The 20,184-nt window shown below is 44.4% G+C and overlaps 1 protein-coding gene across 4 annotated transcripts in view; it reads left to right on the forward strand.

The window, feature by feature from the left end:
• The window catches only part of LOC145349817 (melanophilin-like), a 137,172-nt gene that overhangs the window by 14,291 nt on the left and 102,697 nt on the right, over positions 1–20,184 (forward strand). For 3 of the 4 annotated variants that reach the window (XM_080198369.1, XM_080198371.1, XM_080198372.1), the window contains exons 1-2: positions 10,097–10,252; positions 13,541–13,571. The gene's annotated coding sequence lies outside the window, so the exon portion shown is untranslated. Of the gene's footprint in view, positions 1–10,096; positions 10,253–13,540; positions 13,572–20,184 lie in introns of those variants that run through there. The other variant, XM_080198370.1, reaches the window with a different exon arrangement.

Here is a 20,184-nt window from a genome sequence, read left to right on the forward strand (position 1 = left end):
AACAAATATAAAAGTTTTTGTAAGCGCAAATCAGCAGGGCCACACAGGGTATAAACAAACTGTTGGGAGTTTATTTCTGAAATACAAGGAGATAATGTTAAATTTAAGAGTCTTAGTGAGACCGTACTTGAAGTCCTTCAATCTAATCTCCGTGCCGTTAAAAAAATATACTGAAATACTTTGGAAAGCACAGAAAAAAAAACAAAATTGTTATCAGGATTGAAAGAATGCAAGAATCAGCAAAGGTTGAGGAGGCTGGGACTCTGTTCTGTGGGAAAGAAAATCAAAGGGAGATTGAATAGAATTCGAAGATTATTCAGGGATTCAGTAAGGTGGACATGGAAAAACTGTTTCCATTTTGCGAATGAGTTCAGAGTTATTTAAGTTAGCCACCAACAGAAATAAAGAAAAAGTACTAATTAAAGAATTCAGGAGGAACTTCTTGTCAGCAATGAGAATGTGGAATTCACTCCCTTGTGGAGAATTGAAGTAGATTGCACTGACATTAAAACTGAGGCACGATGATGAAAAGGGAAGTAGAGAAGAAGAACAGGACTCAAAGAGCTGATGAGAGGATGAGGAGGCTCTTGGGTGGGACAAGATGAGGTACTCATGGTGAATTAGCTTCAGAGCTGTCTGGTTTGACAGTACCGGCCTTCAAATCAGATGGTTGTGGATTTGACCCTCGTCTAAGGAAAAGGGATGGTAATTTAGATTGACTCCTCAGTGTAATATTGTTGTAGGAGCTGTGATAAGAATTAGCTTTTGAAGAGGAGCTGGGGAATTTCCCGAGTTGGCCGATATTTACAAAAACAGAACAGATTTACTGGTCACTTGAGTTTTAGCAGTTGTACAGGAAGAATCTTTTGTGATTTTGTCATTATTTTTCCTGTTATTTAGCTTTTCCTTCAACTCAAGAACATATTACAAAATAGTTTATGTTCCAGCTGAGATCTTTCAAAAGCAGGTTGTTTCCATTTCCTCCCTCCACGAAGGAACAACTGGGAGACAGTGTGTACAGTTAGTTTTATGAGACGTGCATGTAGGGAGAAGTGAACTTACAATCAAGGATGATTAGTCTCCTAAATTGTCTTGGCAGACTTGCAAAGTTGTGAGTCCCAATGGTAGGGCTTGATTGATACACTTCCAATGAATTGCAAAAACTAAACAGACTAATGAACTTTTTAAACGGTTCAATGGGTTTCAGAAGTAAGAACTTTCACAGCTGTAAAGTCCAAGGTTCCACATGTGCTGGATTCCAGATAGCCTCTACGTGTCTGAGTACTGGATATGGAATGTGAAAGCAGTCAGCTTTCACTCTGGTGATGGTCGTTCCACTTGTGGGCAAAGTAGATTGGGGTCAAATTCAAGACCTTGCAATAATATACCATTTTTGCGATCTCTGGACGTCCCAAAACATCTTACAACCAGTGGAGTACCTTTGAACTTTCACTGTTGAACTGCAGGAGTTGTCCTGCTGAGTCTTTTCAGTGTTTTCTGTTTTAGTTTGAGATTCCAGCACCCGCAGTATTTTGCCTTTATTTTGGGGTTTATACAATAATGTTGATTTCATCCATTTAAAATGTGTCGATCACTCAGGATGATAAAAGAATAGATGAGATGGTCCAAATGTATCCAAAATGTATTCAGTGGTGGGGTGTTTTAGTAACTGAAAGGCAGTTTCCAGAGGGGTTCTGCAGGGTCCATTACATTTTACAATAAATATCATAGATATAAAGTAAAATATAGGGGCGTGATTAGGAAGTTGCAGATATATAGACATTGGTTTTGTGATTGGAAATGAGAAGAAAATGGCCTCAGACTGAAGGAAGATATCAATGGACTGGTCAAAATATAAGAACATAAGTAATTGGAACAGGCCTGGATTATTCATCCTCCATTCAATATCGTAGATAAACTTTTACCCTAACTGTACTTCCCTGTCTGCTCCCTGCAATCCCCTGATTTCCTAAAAGGTGAAAGCTCAACCTCTGTCTTGAATATAATCAACTGTGGGGCATCCACAATCCTCTTGCACAGACAATTCCAAAGACTGGCAACCTCTGAATTAAGAAATTTCCCCTCATCTCAGTCCTAAATGATTGATCCCTTACCCTGAGTCTGTGTCCCCATGTGTTAGATTCCCCATATTTCAGTTCCTACCCTATCAAGCCTCCCACCTATGCAGTAGAATGGTAAATTGGATTCAATCCAGAGAAATGTAAGATTATGCATTTGGGAAAGCAGACAAGGCAAGAAAGTACACAGTAAATGGTGGGACATTTGAGAATTTGAGATATCATGTCCATAGATCCCAGAAGGTGAGGTAGATAATGTGGTTAAGAAAGCCTACGGATACTTCCCTTCGTTCAATGAAACATGACTATCGTCTGGTGGCTCTGACATCCATCATTATGAGGTTCAAAAGGTTAGTCATGACACAAATCAGTTCCAGCCTCCCAGATTGTCTGGATCCACTACAGTTCAGGGGTGGCATGGCAGCACAGTGGTTAGCACTGCTGCTTTACAGCTCCAGGGACCTGGGTTCGATTCCCGGCTTGGGTCACTGGCTGTGTGGAGTTTGCATGTTCTCCTCATGTCCATGCAGGTTTCCTCTGGGTGCGTCGGTTTCCTCCCACAGTCCAAAGATGTGTGGGTTAGGTGGATTGCCATGCTAAAATTTACCTTAGTGTCCTGAGATACATAGGTTAAAGGAATGAGTGCATACACATATGGGGGTAGGGCCTGGGTGGGATTGTGGTCGGTGCAGACCTGATGGGTTGAATGGCCTCTTTCTATACTGTAGGGATTCTAGATTCTAGGGTTTGCCTACTGCCGCAGCAGGTCCACAACAGAGAACATCTCCTTAGCCCTGCACTCAACCCTGGGACACCTAGATAACAAAGACACCTATGCCACACTCTTATTTATTGACTACAGCTCAGCCTTCAACACCATTATTCTTACAAAACTCATCTCCAAACTCCATGGCCTGGGCCTCGGCACCTCCCTCTGTCACTGGATCCTGAACTTCCTAACCCACTGAGCACAGTCAGTAAGAATAGGCAACACCTCCTCCACGATTATCAGTCCCCTACTATACTCCTTATACACCCAGGACCGTGTGGTCAAATTCCACTCCAACACAACTTTCACGTTTGCTGATGACACCACCGTAGTGAATCGCATCTCAAACAACGATAGAGTACAGAAATGAGATAGGAAATCTAGTAAACTGGTGCGACGACAATAATCTCTCCCTCAATGTCAACATAATGAAGGAGATTGTCATCAACTTCACAAAGTGTAATGGAGAACATGCCTCTGTCTACATCAATGGGTTTGAAGCGGAAATGGTTGAAAACTTCAGGTTTTTAGGTGTCCAGATCACCAACAACCTGTCCTGGTCCCCCCCATGCTGACACGATAGTTAAGAAAGCCCACCAATGCCCCTACTTTCTCAGAAAACTAAGGAAATTTGGCATGTCAGCTATGACTCCCAACAACCTTTACCGATGCACCATAGAAAACATTCTTGCTGGTTGTACCACAGCTTGATATGGGCTCCTGCTCAGTCCGTGACTGCAAGAAACTACAAAAGGTCATGAGTGTAGCCCAATCCATCAGGCAAACCAGCCTCCCATCCATTGACTCTGTCTACACTTCCTGCTGTCTCGGAAGAGCAGCCAGTATAATTAACGACCCCACGCATCCTGACATACTCTTTTCTCCCATTGGGAAAAAGCTACAAAAGCCTGAGGTGCAACCAACTCAAGAACAGTTTCTTCCCTGCTGCCATCAGACTTTTGACATTAAGTTGATCTTTCTCTACACCCTAGGTATGACCGTAACACTACATTCTGCACTCTCTCATTTCCTTCTCTATGAACGGTATGCTTTGTCTGTATAGTGTGCAGAAAATACATGTGACAATAATAAATCAAATCAAATCATAGAATAGAAGATCAGGGGGATTATGCTAGAACCGTATTAAACATCAGTGAGTTTGGAACTATAGAGTGTGCCGTGTTCTGATCATCATATTGCAGAAAGGAAGTGAGATTACAGACAAGATTTATGAGGATGCTGTCAAAATTAAAGACTTTTGTTTCTGAGGAAAGACTGGATAGGCTGGGATTGTTTACTTTGCAACAGAGGAGATAAAGAGAAGATTTAATTGAGGCATACAGAATTATAAGGGAGCTAGATAGAGTGGATAGAAAAGATCTATTTCTATAGCACAGAGGTTAATAACCAGGGTGTAGATTAAAGGTAGTTGATGGAAGGATTACAGAGGAGTTTGAGTTCTAACTCACTAGCTGGAAGAATGAAAGAGGCCAGAACTGCCTTTGCATTTAAAAGGCATTAGAACAGGCACTTGAAGTGCTGTAACATATAAAAATTATAGGTTGGAATGTAGGATAATGCTTATTCAGACAACACAAACATGCTGAGTTAAAAGGGCTCCTTATATTTTGATGATTCTGTGGTCCTATGAGAACATGGCCATTGGTTTGCTCCTATATCACTGCCAAGTCAGACTGCAATTCACATTTATTTTGTTCACACCAGTGTGCTCTATTCATTGCAGCTGATACAGTCTTTCCAGCTGCAGGCACCTGTCTGTGTCCAGCCACTTCAATCACTCATCCCACTGGGACTCTGATCTCTGTTTTTAGCCTTCTAGACTGTATCTCTGAAGCTTAGCACACACTGAAGGAATAGCTATCATAATAACAGAAAATGCTGGAAATACTCAGCTGGCATTCTGTGGAGAGAAAGAAGAGTTAGCTTTTCAGATTGGTTGTCGCAGGTGAGAGATGGAGGTTGAAGGGGCTCCTTAGTTTGAACACTATTCTGGGGCAAAGATGGACTGCAGCCTGGCATCACCACCTTCTTCCCTTGTTTCCAGTTCCTAGGCAATTGAGTCCTGCTCACTTCACTTTTCTATTTTATTGCCATATCAATTCTGACAAAGGGTCCACCTGGACTCGAAACGTCAGCTCTTTTCCCTCCTTACAGATGCCGCCAGACCTGCTGAGATTTTCCAGCAATTTGTCTTTTGGTGTCCCTTCACTAATCTGTCTGAAATATTCCTACGTGTTCTGTAAAGTTTTCGACAGCCATATGGATTCAGTCAAGAGAAAGGTTACACTGTTGGATTTGGTTCTTTGAAGTGAGGTGGACCAAGTAGATTAAGTGTCAGTGTGAAAACAATCAGGAGAGAGTGATCACCGTGCCGTGATACTTAGGATGGTCACAGAAAAGGACAATAGTCAAAGATAATTAACTGGGAGAGAACCAACTTCAATAGGGCAAGAACAGAGCTGGGCCAATTAGACTGGAATGAAAAGTTGGTGAGAAAAACTGGAGCTGAACAATGGGCTACCTTCAAAACAGAAATGGTTCAGACACAGGCAAGGGATATTCCCCTGTGAGGGAAATGTAGGACAAACAAATCCAGATCTCCCTGAATGATAAAAGGAGATAACCATCAATTAAGACTCAGGTAGTTCTTTTCATGTGTCAAATGAGTAAAATGAACTCAAATTAACTTAGGGACAAATTAAGAGGGGCAGCCCCCCAAAAAGGAAGTGGGGGGGGAAACGGCCCAAACAAAAACCAAAGTCCAAAGGAAACTTAAAACATTAAATCAAAATGTGATTGTCAGGATCTATAACGCACCTCAGCCCCTGCGGTGCCCAGCGGGCGCGGAAGGCATCAACTGCGCCCGTGGACACCTCCTCACGGTCTGGAATGCGGTGGCCTCACAACGCAGCTCTCCCCCGTCAGGAGTAGTGGCTCTCGTGCGAAAGCCACTGCTCGGGAATCTGTATCTCCAGCCTTACAACTTCACTTTGCTACTTTATATTCCAGTTCTTTTGTGATGAATACTAATATTCCATTTGCCTTTTTACTACGTGCTGCACCTGCAAACTGATTTTCCCAGTCCACTTGCATATCGAAACCCCCATGATTATTGTAATATTGCTTTTTTTTGTATGCCTTTTCTATCTCCTGATTTATTTTCTGCCCCACATCCTGATTACTGCTTTCAGGGTCTTTTTATCTTTGCAATTCCTCATCTCTACCCACAGAGACTACGCCTTCTGATCCTGTATCACTTCTTGCTATCGATTTAACTTCATTCCTTACAAACATAGCAAGGACCCCCACCTTTTCCCATCTGCCTGTCCTTCTGATAGGACACATATCCTTGGATATTTAGATCCCAGTCCTGATTCCCTTGCAGCCACATCTCTGTGATGCCCACAACATCGTCCTGGCCAAGTTCAATGTGTACAACAAGCTCATTTACCTTCTCATACTTGTCATCTTTTTGGCTCTGTGTGAGGTTAGATTCCTGCCACCTTCTATACTCTCTGTTCTATTACATGGTCTGGAAACTTTACTAACCTCTCCTGAGCCCTCAGCTCCATTAACCTGCACTTCTATCCTCTCCTTTAATTTTGATTTTCTAATTCTCCATACAACTGAACCCTCCCCCCTACACACACTATTTAGTTTAAAGTTGGGGAATGGTGAGGCGAGGGACCACAGTTGTGGGAACTGGGGATGATGTGGAGATGCCGGCATTGGACTGGGGTAAACACAGTAAAAAGTCTGACAACACCTGGTTTCAGTCCAACCGATTTATTTGATAGTAGACTCACACACTTTCAGGTTAGCCCCTTCGTCAGGTGAATGGAGAGTTCTGGCCTCAGACAGAGCATATAAAGCACAGACAGTTTACAGATTACTGATTAGAATGCGAGTCTTTACACCTAACCTGCTGTTCAAGTCTTAAAGTGGCCGACAATGTGAGTGGAAGGAGCACTGATCACAGGTTAAAGAGATGTGTATAGTCTCCAGACAGCACAGTGAGGTTTTGCAAACCCAGGCAAGTCACGGGGGTTACAGATAGTGCGACATGAACCCAAGATCCCTGTTGAGACCATCCTCATGTGTGGAACTTGGCTATCCAAGCCGCATTCATGTCCTCATACGGCTTGGTGTTGTCAGACTTGGAACTGGGGATGCCAGGGATGGCCGTTTGGGGGGTGGTGGGTGCCAGCATCGATCGAGTGGGTGGATGGGGTGGAGAGAAGGGGTCCGATGTTCATGGGGAAAGTGGAGGGTGACGCTGGCTCCAATCAAGGAGTTGGGGGAGGGGAGGGGCGGTACTGGGCTCTGATCGGGGTGGGGGTGGAGAGGTCTTTGTTTAATTGTCTAGTGATTAAAGTTCAGTTGTTAATAGTTTCTCCCATCCACACAAGCTTAGGATGGACATACAGTAGAAGTTGTAGATGTCCCTAGTGGTGTGGGAGTTGCTGCCCATTTGTTAATTCTGTGTGAGGCCTGAGCCATGTTAAGATGCAGACCTCTGGCAGTCACCTCCTGTTACTGTTCTGCTGTGTACACCAAACTCCCAGCTCTGTGTACACCTATGTCCATCAACCTCCCAACTTTGAGTATCTCTGTGTACATCAAACTCCATGCTCTGGGCACTCGTGCTTACATGAATCTTGCAGGTCTGCGTACCACTGTGTGCGTCAAACGCCCAGCTCTGAGTAACCCCATGTTCAGCAAACTCCCAGCTGAGTACGTCTGCATCCATCAAACTGTGATGTGGAGATGGCCGTTTTTCAGTATGTCGTCTGCCTTCTTGCATCTTTGTAGAAACTTGATGTCTGTGTCGACATGCACAATCTTCTTGGAGATCCTCTCCACTTGGAGCCGGCAGTTTGTGGTGTCGAACTGAAATGGACTCCATCAGTCTCACAGAGGACACAGAGGGATTCATCAGGCGAATGAGGCTGCTTCACAAACCCCAAGAGGCCAATAGTGAACACAATGAGACAGCCAATGAACTGGAACAGCCGACAGAGAGAGCCGCAGTGCAACAACCAAAGAGGAAAGAGTGGAATTGGACTCCTCCAGAAGACCACTGCCCTCGACTGGACTTGTCTGCCCAAACCACCAGGAGGTGCATCAATGCCAAATTCATTAGCTGCACTCATAAGACAGCCCTGAATGTCACCCAAGCACAACACAACGTCATCCACGCTGTCAAGACCAACTGCAACATTGTAATCAAACCAGCAGACCATATAGAGGGCATCGTCATACTGAACAGAACGGATTACTGCAAACAAGTGTACCGGCAACTGAGCAACCACGAACACTACAGACTGTTACCCGCAGATCCAACCAAAGAACATACCCGTCAACTCAACTGATCCAGGCCTTTGATCCGAACCTCCGTGCTCTCAGCCCACATACTCCCCACATTGGAGATCTCTACTGCCTCCGAAGATACACAAGGCAAACACACCCGGCCATCCCATCGTATCAGGTAATGGGACCCTGTGCAAGAACCTCTCCGACAATGTTGAGGGCATCCTGAAACCCACTGTACAAAGAACCCCCAGCTTCTGTTGTGATGCTACGGACTTCCTACGGAAACTCAGCACAGATGGAGCACTCCTCGTCACAGTGGATGTCTCAGCGCTCTGCACCAACATCCCCCACAATGACAGCATTGCTGTGACTGTCTCAGTACTCAACGCCGACAACTACCAATCTCCAGATACAATTTTACAACTCATCTGCTTCATCCTGGATCACAATGTCTTCATCTTCAACAACCAGTTCTTCATTCAGACACATGGAACAGCCATGGGCACCAAATTTGCACCTCAATATGCCAACATCTTCGTGCACAGATTCGAACAAGACCCCTTCACCGCACAGGATCTTCAACCGATGCTATACACTAGGTACATCGATGACATTTTCTTCCTTTGGACTCATGGCAAACAATCATTGAAACAACGATATGATGATATCAACAAATTCCATCCCACCATCAGACTCACCATGGACTATTCCCCAGAATCAGTTGCATTCTTGGACGCACATATCTCCATTAAGGACGGTCACCTCAGCACCTCACTGTACCGCAAGCCCACAGATAACCTCACAATGCTCCACTTCTCCAGCTTCCACCCTAAACATGTTAAAGAAGCCACCCCGTACAGACAAGCCCTCCGTATACACAGGATCTGCTCAGATGAGGAGGATCGCAACAGACACCTCCAGACGCTGAAAGGTGCCCTCGTAAGAACAGGATATGGTGCTCAACTCATCGATCGACAGTTCCGACTGTGCCACAGCAAAAAACCGCACCGATCTCCTCAGAAGACAAACATGGGACATGGTGGACAGAGTACCCTTCGTCATCTAGTACTTCCCCAGAGTGGAGAAGCTATACGCTGCAGGAAAGGATATCCCGAGGCATGGTACACTGGGGAGACCATGCAGACACTATGACAACGGATGAACGAACATCGCTCGACAATCACGAGGCAAGACTGTTCCCTTCCTGTTGGCAAACACTTCAGTGGTCACGGGCATTCAGCCTCTGATCTTCGGGTAAGCATTCTCCAAGGCGGCCTTCATGACACACGACAGCGCAGAGTCGCTGTACAGAGGCTGATAGCCAAGTTCCGCACACATGAGGACGGTCTCAACCTGGATCTTGGGTTCATGTCGCACTGTCTGTAACCCCCGTGACTTGCCTGGACTTACAAAATCTCACTAATTGTCCTGGTTGGAGACAATACACACCTCTTAAGCTGCACTTAACCCTCTCTCCACTCACGTTGTCTGCACCTCTAAGACCTGATTACCTGTAAAGACTCACACTCTGATCATTATCTTGTAAATTGAGTTTGTGTCTGTATGTGAGCTGTTTGTGAACACCATTGCTCACTCACCTGATGAAGGAGCTTCAGACTCCAAAAGCTGGTGCTACCAAACAAACCTGTTGGACTTTAACCTGGGGTTGTGAGATTTCTTACTGTGTTTACCCTTGTGTATACCAATCTGAGTGCTGCTGTATATCAAACAGTCTCTCTGCCGTTCCCCTGGAAGCTGTGTTCATTCTTTGGGAGAAGTTGGTTGCGTCAACATCATGCGGTTGGAAAATCATTTGAAACATTCCTTGGGTTGCATGTGACTGTTTTCTCGCCGGCCAGCCTGCAGTCTGTGAGCCTGTGGGTCAGGATCTGAGCCGTGACATGTGATGTGGAGATGCGGGACAGAGAACTCTTGAGGCTGAGTGCAGAGTGTGACACTGCAGGGCTTCGGCAACACCGTTCAGCAAACACACCCATTCCTCATCAGCAATTTGAAATTTCTACTTCTCCACCAGTTAACTGCATCCTGGTGGCGGCTTGCTCTCAAATTGGTAATGTACTGAATTCTGAAATTAAATCTGGGAAGTTAATAGCGAGGTTATAGATAACATCGTAATTATTAAAGTTAAATTGTCAGTGCCTAGTATAAAATTATTATAAAAATGGGCTGTAATGAAAATATAAAATCATCAAAGTTGGTTGTTGTTACTGAGTAATATCAGTGTTATACAGTTTAAGCAGGTGACATTAATAAGGGAACTGTGAGGTCTGTGTGTATTTTATTCAAGTGCTAGACCTTTCATACTGAACGCATTGTGGGAATCATTTAGTTGTATGCGTGTGTCTTGTCATAACAAATATTTTGGTACTTTTTCTTGTCATTTTTAAAAGAACAGGTACAATTACAACAGAAATATCAGGGTAAATCTTCACAAATATACACAGTGCCTGAGAGAGGGGAGAGTATTATAAAAATCTACTGAGGAGCAGATCAGGAAAGGAGAAACAGGTTTTATTAGTCCTCTAGAATGCAAATTAAACCTTTAAAAAAAATTATATGAATTGTCAAGGGTTTACAACATGTTTTTAAGTATATTGCTGTTTAAAATGATATTTTTGATTCTTTCATGGAATTTGAACATTGCAAGCTAGGCCAGTATTTATTACCCATCCCTAACTACCCTTAAGCCACCTGCTTGCACTGGTTCATTTAATGTTTCCACTGCAAACTTCCTGGTCACCGCTTGTGTCGCGATCTCTGTTTCCAGGCTGGGCAACCTTGCCTGGAAATATTTCAACCATTGTGTATTTCTAAAAGGTTTTGGATGAGTCTGTCTGTGGCATCGATTCAATATCCAAAACTTTACATTTTTAACTTCTCTTCCTTAGACAGTTACGAGTTTCGATGGATGCCTGAATTATAGGAAATGTTTCTCCTTTAACAATCCCCTCAGTGTGACTTGTTGGCTTCTGACCTTCATTTGGAACGTGGCCTCACATTTTTAAGCGGTTTGCTCTCTCTCACTTCAAATTGTAACGTTTGCAGTGAGTTGAAAGTTGAAAAATCATACTTTCAAAAACAAAGGAGCTCTCTAAGATATATGTATGTTTAGTGGAGTTTACCCTATTCTCGTGTAGTTGTACCTTTTTAGAAATAGCAAATAGAAAAAAGTATCAAATTAATATGTCATATTAAACTGACATATTAAACTGAAGCTCCATTTGAACTCTTAGGTGAATATAAAACAATCCTGAGCACTTTCTGAAGTAGAGCAGAGGATTTCTCCCACGATCCCAGCCAATATTTATCCATCAATGAGAATCACTAGGAATTATTTGGCAATCTACTCATTGGCATTTGTGGGACCTTGCTGTGGGCAATTGATATAAGAACATAAGAACATAAGAAATAGGAGCAGGAGTAGGCCATCTAGCCCTTCGAGCCTGCCCCGCCATTCAATAAGATCATGGCTGATCTGTCGTGGCTCAGTTCCACTTTCCCGCCCTCTCCCCATAACCCTTAATCCCCTCTCTTATCAAAAACCCATCAACCCGCTTCTTAAAAATATTTAGCGAGGCAGCCTCCACCACTTCAACGGGCAGAGAATTCCAGAGATTCACCACCCTTTGAGTGAAGAAGTTCCTCCTCAACTCCGTTCTAAACCGCCTCCCCTTTATCTTGAGGCTGTGCCCCCTAGTCCTACTGTCTTTTTTGAGCGGGAAGAGTCTTTCCACCTCTATCCTATCCATCCCATTCATCATCTTATACGTCTCAATGAGATCTCCCCTCATTCTTCTAAACTCTAACGAGTACAAGCCTAGTTTATTCAGCCTCTCCTCATAGCTCAACCCCCTCAACTCCGGTATCAGCCTAGTAAACCTCCTCTGCACTCCCTCCAAGGCCAAAATATCCTTGCGCAGGTGCGGCGCCCAAAACTGCACACAGTACTCCAGCTGCGGCCTCACCAATGCCCTATACAGCTGCAGCAAGACCTCCCTACTTTTATATTCAATCCCCCTCGCTATGAAGGCCAGCATCCCATTCGCCTTCCTGACCACCTGCTGCACCTGCAGGCTGGGTTTTTGCGACTCATGCACAAGGACCCCGAGGTCCCTCTGCACCGTCGCCTGCTGCAGTTTTTCGCCACGTAAGTAATAGTCCTTCCTACCATTCTTCCTACCAAAGTGGACCACCTCACACTTGCCAACATTAAATTCCATTTGCCATTTCCTGGCCCATTCGCCCAGCCTATCTAGATCCTTCTGCAGACTCTCCACACCCTCCGCACAATTTGCCTTTCCCCCAATCTTGGTGTTTCCCACTATTATAACTGTGTCTGTAGTTCAAAAGTTGTTTATTGGCTAAGAAACACTTTGGAATGTTCTAAGGTCATAAAATGTGTGATATAATTCCAAGTTATTTTACCTTGTTAGATTTTTGACTGTAGGCCTCCAAAGAGATGTCAAATTAATTGCACTAAAATGTTGCTAACATACCCAGTTGAAATATTTGGAGAGAATGATGGACCCTGAACATCACCTTAAGATAAATGTAATAAATAATTTTACTGCCATTCACATTAGCACTGTGTGTGTTTGTGTGTGTGTGTGTCTGTGTTCTAATACCAAGTGCTCCCTATGTTGGAGTAACATTGACAATGTGGTGCTCAGCTCAGTGTGAGATGCGTGGGTTACAGATGGCCTACTATCTTTATCTGTGACTGACCGTGCAACATCTGCTAAAGGTTTTCACATTCTTCCATTATCGTTAAATGTAATAACTTTCCAAGTGAGTTGAAGCTAGCCATTATGATGTGGACTGAAGGATAAATATGAGTCAGCGCATCTAGGCTAACTTCAAGGCTCTTCAAATAATGCAATGCAATCTTTTATGGTCATGTAAGAGGGCCAGGGACAGCTTCAGTTTATCATCTCAACATAAAGATAGCACATCTAATAGTGCAGCACATTCCCTCAGTACTGCACTAGTCTATTAACTTTGATTTTTCAACTCGAGTCCAGGAGAAGGGCTTCAATCCATAATCTCCTGACTCAGGACAATGATGCTACTCACTGAGCCACAGCTTATACTGCCTAAGAGAGAGAGAGATTTATTGTATGACTGGAGGAAAAGGAATCAGGGCCTCCAGGGGACAGGATTACATGACATTGTTAGATGGGCAGGAGCTCACTCATATGAGGTATGAGTACTGGCAAAGATTGCTTAAGCCAAATGGTCTATTTCTATGTTGTAGGTTTTTTGCAAGTCTTTGTCTTCAAAAACTATTTGTGAAGCTTTATATTGCTGTTCATACCTTATTGTTTTTGGTCTTTTTTAGATTCTGCAACATCTTCCAGACCATTTTCCAGGTTAGTGGACGTTATATGGACTGTTTATGTCAAACTACTGTTATATTTGCTCCTAATGTCTTCTTTCAGGATGTCTCCCTTTGGAAAAAAAAACGATTCTCATGTTTCTACATCGTATGGATTGTTAACACTTCACAGTTAGTAGCAGTATGAGAGATGGCCTTTCTTTCATGCCTAAAAGGTGAATAAAATTCAGGGTTTTGCTGATATTGGTGGGAGTACACAGTGATTTTGAGGCCAGTATGAGGAGCATTTCAATATGATATTTCCAACAAAGAAGGAATGTTGGATATTGTTGACTCATGCTTTTGCATGAATATATTTAATCTATCGTCCAGGAATTTTTTTAGTGTACTCCTAAGGGGTGGCTTATGTTTATTTATTGAATTCCAACCATTTATATCCAATTAATTCTTGGCACACTAAAAAAAGTATTTTCTGATTACACATACAAAGCATTGTTGACTTATAGTAAGGTGGGCCACTTGTTTCATCTGTGAAACAGTCTTTGTGATTGAGATGAATTTGCTCAGTCTGGGAGGTGGTGATTTCATGGTAATGTCCCTGGACTAGGTCCCCAGTATCACAGATGCCAATCTTCAGCCAATTCGATTCACTTCACAGGATATCAAAAAATGGCTGAAGACGCTGGATATGCAAAGTCTATAAGCTTGACAACATTGATAGGATGCAGAGCTGGGCCGAAAAGTGGCAGATGGAGTTTAACCCTGATAAGTGCGAGGTGATTCATTTTGGTAGGACAAATTTGAATGCAGATTACAGGGTCAATGGCAGGGTTCTGAGGAATGTGGAGGAACAGAGATCTTGAGGTTCATATCCACAGATCTCTGAAGGTTGCCACTCAAGTGGATAGAGCCGTGAAGAAGGCTTATAGTGTGTTAGCATTTATTAACAGGGGGTTTGAGTTTAAGAGCCGTGGGGTTATGCTGCAACTATACCGGACTTTGGTGAGACCACATTTGGAATATTGTGTGTAGTTCTGGTCACCTCACTATAAGAAGGATGTGGAAGCATTGGAGAGAGTGCAGAGGAGATTTACCAGGATGCTGCCTGGTTTGGAGGGTAGGTCTTATGAGGAAAGGTTGAGGGAGCTGGGGCTTTTCTCTTTAGAGCGGAGGAGGATGAGAGGAGACTTAATAGAGGTTTATAAGATGATGAGGTGGATAGATAGAGTGGACATACAGAGACTATTTCCTCGGGTGGATGTAGCTGTTACTAGGGGGCATAACTATAAGGTTCATGGTGGGAGATATAGTAGGGATGATCGAGGTAGGGTCTTTACTCAGAGAGTGGTTGGGGTGTGGAATGCACTGCCTGCTGTGATAGTGGAGTCGGACACTTTAGGAACTTTCAAGTGGTTATTGGATAGGTACATGGAGCACACCAGAATGATAGGGAGTGGGATAGCTTGATCTTGGGTTCGGACATAGCTCGGCACAACACCGAGGGCTGAAGGGCCTGTACTGTGCTGTACTGTTCTATTATTCTAACATGACAGTAATAGTACTGAATGCTAGTGCTCCAGAACTACTTGCATGTCTAGCCTCTAGCCAGTACAGCTACAACACTGGCATCTACTCAACGTTGTAGAAACGTGCCCAGGTGTGTCCTGTATACACAAAAGGCAGCAAATCTCATCATTTCCCCTTGTTATGCAATGGCATTAGTATAGAATGTTATCATTAACCAGAAACTTAACTGGACCAGCCCTATAAACACTGTGGTTACAGAGTCAGCAGCTGGGAATTGTGCACTGAACAACTCAATTACTGACCCCCCAAAGTCTGTCCATCGTCTACAAGTGGGAAGTGTGATGGAATATTCTCCATTTGTTTGGATGAGTGAAGCTCCAGCAATGCCCAAGAAGTTCAACACCGTCCAGGACAAAGTAATCCGCTCAGTTTGGCACCCCACCCACCACCTCAAACATTGACCCCTCCACCACTGGGCAGACAATAGTAGCTGTGTGCACTGCAGCAACTCGCAAAGACCCCTTCAGTAACAAATCAGTGACCTCCAACTGAAAGGACAAAGGCAACTGATGCATGGAATCACTATCAACTACCGAGTTTCCCTCCAAGCCACACATCATCCTGACAAGGAACTGTATCAGAGGGAGGGTAGCTAAATGGTTTATGAATTTCAAAAGATGGCCAGTCATGTATGATTCCTTTAGGTCGATAACTTGGATGGTTTCAGGCTGCGTTTGATGCTCTTCCAGATTTTGTGTTGAGACCATTTTAAATATTGATGGACAATTTCAATCTCTTCTTCTGGAATCATCTGCTTCTTTAATGTTAAAGATGCTGCCCGTGGTGTTTGACAGGGCAATCTTGCAGAATACATGGAGAGAGAAAGAAAGGGATCAGGGTCTTGTATTCTCCTTGTCGTTACACACACATGGACTGGATTTTCCGCTCCTGTTTGCTGTAGACATCATGCTGGGTGGAAAATCTTGTGAGATTGCAGGTATTGGTTTATGCAATCATAAAACCAGTTTGCGATTCTCTTTTTTTCCTGCCACTGCTAAACATCAGGAAGGTAGATTTGCATCTAATTATAACCCCTCCTGTCTCTGGAATCATCCCCCTCACCTTGGATTGTGAAACCCCTGCTCCTCCGGAATCAGGAAGTGCCTGCTGACCGGAATTCTACTTCCGCCTCCCCCTTCCCCACTCCTGCCCCTGCCCCTCCACCCACCTATGGTCCTAACAATTGAATCCCCTATTACTATAGCCCCACCATTCATTTTCCTCCCATCCCTCTGAGCAGCAGAGCCACTCAGTGTTGTGAATCTGCTGCTGCTTTCCCTCGAGAGGCCATCCCCCTCAACAGTGTAGAAAAATAGTATATCTATCTGGTAAGGGGCTGACCACATGGGGCTCCCTCACTACCTTCCTTAGTCGTTTATTGTTTGCGGTGGTCACCCGTTCCCTTTCTGCCTGTGCAGAGGTGTGAGCGCCTTGCTAAATGCACTATCCGTGACTCGCTCAGCATTGCGGATGCTCCACAGTGAGCCCACCCTCAGCTGCAGCTCTGAAATCCAGTTAGCTAGAAGATGCTCACATTTCCCACTTTGTGCGAGGGAAGCATACCAGAGGTCTGAGATGACCAGCCCTGACGTTCCTCCTGATTTAAGCTAGGTCTCTATCTTGTTTCAGGGGATTCATTGCCAGGCTTCGCTGGCAGCACCACACCTGGTTCAGAGGCACGAACGCAAAAATATTAATCCACCAGACCAGCAGGAAGGTGAAGATGATTTTTCAATGACTCCAGGATGAGGGCTTGCTTGGCAACAGAGAGAAAATCCCAGGGTGTGTGTGGGGAATCATATTTAACAGTACAAGTGGCCCCGTGATGTTGAGGGCTGAGGTGGACATGGGACAAAGACACCTCCACCCCAATGTCCATGGGTTAACTAATGGATATGCACCAGAAAAGTAATGTGATCAAGGGATTATAGGGGAAGGGTTAAGAGGTCTATGAAGGAAGGTAATCCCTATACTCATTTCTTCAGCAATGAAAGCGGTTGGGTGGGGTGGGGTGGGGTGGGGGGACAGCTGGGAGTCCCATTACCTGCACAGGGAAGCTGGCTAGACAGTGAGACCTCACACAAACACATCTTTATACCTGCCGCAACTGCACAGAGAAAATGTAGAATGAGAACAAACCCTGTTTGCTGGAGTTAAGTGTACTTGGACACCTAGATAAGCTCTTGAAGCATGTTGCAGTAGTGGCACAGACGGTTTCCAGAAGACAAATCTCAGACAGCCTTCAATGTGTTGGGCAATCTGTTTAAAAATTGATGCTCGTGTATTTTCCAAACATTGTTTTGTTCCAGTGCTGTGTATGAGGATGCCAATACCTGGGCTCAGCACATCCAGGCACCTGGCCAATGCAATCACACAGCAGTGGCTCATGATTAGATGGGAGGGGGAGCACCTTGGTGCGGGCCCCACATTGCAGATCATTTTGGTGGTGAGTAGTTAGTGACACCAGAACTAGGGCCATGGACCCACAGAGTCATTGACAGAAAGATTAGTTTTTGCAAGTGAGTGCTGTCCCTTGCAAGGTTATCACTAATACTGCAGAGAGGAAGCCATCAGGAAAATGGAGCCAGGATTCATTGTGTAATTGCAGACAGGAATGAAGAAGGAGAGGATTTCAACTATAGGAGGCTGGTTCACCAAAGGATGGAGCAAAATCGAACCTTCCAGACCAAGGACCAGCAGGGCCCCTTCCAAATGTAGAGGATGTGGATAGAAGAAATGTAATGTGTAAGTGCCTATCTAGAGCCAGGATATACAGACATCGCCTGTCTTATCTGTAAGTGATGGAGAACCAGTGTCGTTGACTCCTCCGCATGTTCAGAGACCTGATAACTCCCATTTGCTGCTCTCTCCGTGAACTGGCAGGGATTGAGAGGGTGTCCCATTTCTAGTGATTGTGACAGTAACAGCCGCACTCACCTTCTATGCCATTTGGTTCCTTCCAGGGTTTGACTGAGGACTGTGGGATCTCTCGGGCATCTGCACGCCCAGGTATTCGTCAAGTCAGCTTTTGCTAAGGCCCACATTTACATTAACCTCAGAGATCAAGCACATCAAAATGGCTTTCACAGAGATTTCCAGGTTTCCACGGGTGCTATTGACCGCACTCATGTGGCAATCAAGGCTCCCTGGCAACAAGTGTTCCAGGAAAGACTTCCACTCATTCAATATTCAGCTGGTATGCAATCATAACAAGTAAAGTTTTACAGGTTTACATCAGATATCCAGGAAGCCTCCACAACTCATGTATCTTGAACCGATTGTAGATCGCGAACGTCTTTGCAGAACCATACAGATACCAGCGCTGGCACCTGCAGAGTGTTTGTACAAGGCTCATACCACTACAGAGACATTGGTCAAGCACACCATAGGGATGCGATTCTGATGGCTGGTGGATCACTCACCAGAGGGTGTCACAGGTCATTGTGACTTGCTGCACACTACGTAACCTAGAACTGCAAAAGGGGGACGGCTAGCCAGATAACCAGATAGAGGAGCTGAATGTCTCCTCCGATGAGGATGATCTTAAAAAGAATGACAACAATGAATTTGAGGAAACCAATATGGCCAATGAAGGGGCCATTGTTGAGAGGCCAGCCCGAGACGGGAGGGCCCCGTAGTCACCAGATTACAGGAGAACATTGAGATGGAATGAGCATCCTCTTGGACAAGGGACCGACATGAGGAACCAACATGAACATGAGCTTTTGACTGTTATCATTTCAACTATACACTTCAAATGAGAATCAGTTATGAAGTCTGTCAGTGAATACTGTGAGCACCGTCCGAAACATGGTAAGAGAATTGATTTTTTTTTGGAAGATGTTGAAGCTGAGACATGCTCCCTCGTGAGATGAGGTGCTGTCTGAAGGAGGACATGTTGCCATCTAAGGTGCCAGGGATGCCAGCCTGCATTTGTTCCCATTGTAGAATGGATGTGGACCATCCAAGGATTACAGCATTCGAATAATTGTGTGTTAGGCACTAACTTGCCGCCTATTTAATACAGAGATTGTGGCCCATGGACAGCGCTGGCCCTGACAATATGTGACACCATGAAGCTCTCAAGGTAGTTTCCAATATAAAGCACGTTTAAGCTTCAGTAATCTATCGCTCATACCCCATTTCTCCCGTCGATATTGTGCGAAGCAAAGACTGGCGGCTCCCCATCATGCTCAATGAACCCATGGTCCACCATGTGACCATTTGGAATTAGCATTTGTGACTGTGGTTACCTGAGAGAATGCACAGTACTGATTTCTGTACTGAAAATAGAGCTGTGTGGCTGCAGCAACAGAGAATTAGTTGATGAGAGATGCTCAGGCCTATAGGTTTGAGCACCAGAATATTATTTTGGCTGAGAGGGCCAGAGTCTCATAGACTTAAGGTGGCAAGGTGCTCATGCCTATTGCTCACCTGATTTGACGTAAGCAGGAAGTCACAAGTGTGGCTGCCAGACAGAAATGCACTCTCCCTTATAGTATGGGCCATAGAATGGAAGCTCTGGCAGATGGAGTTCAAGGACCTATCACCCCTTCAGAGTTCTGTCCTCCTACCTTTCAATCATGCGTACAACTTGGGAGAACACCTCTGCCTCTATGTCACACGACCAAGAGTCAAAAATGAGATGATGCTGTACAGCATGCCTTCCACAAGCAAATGAACATTACTGACAAAGCATCGCCAATATTGGATCTGATACAAAAACAGCCAAACACTGGTGAAATGAAAGCAGACAATACGTGAACATCTGAACACACCCATGATAGCGACATCTGCAATAAGTGGGGGGGAGGATATGGTCTTTATAGAGTGAAAAAATTGAAAAGTTGAAGTTATGCTGAACCCGTATCAGACTTTGGTTTAGATCACACATTGAAGTATAGCTTGCAGATTTGGTTGCTGTAATATAAAGAGGAAATAGAGACATTATGGGGAGTGCAGAGAAGATTTGTAAAATGATAGCAGAAATTTGTCAGCATACATATCGGGCAAGGATAAACAGGTGGGCTGGAATCTTACCACTGTTCACCCCGGTAGGG

This window comes from Carcharhinus amblyrhynchos, chromosome 11, assembly GCF_965287045.1.
Source record: "Carcharhinus amblyrhynchos chromosome 11, sCarAmb.v2.hapA, whole genome shotgun sequence".
NCBI lineage: Eukaryota > Metazoa > Chordata > Chondrichthyes > Carcharhiniformes > Carcharhinidae > Carcharhinus > Carcharhinus amblyrhynchos.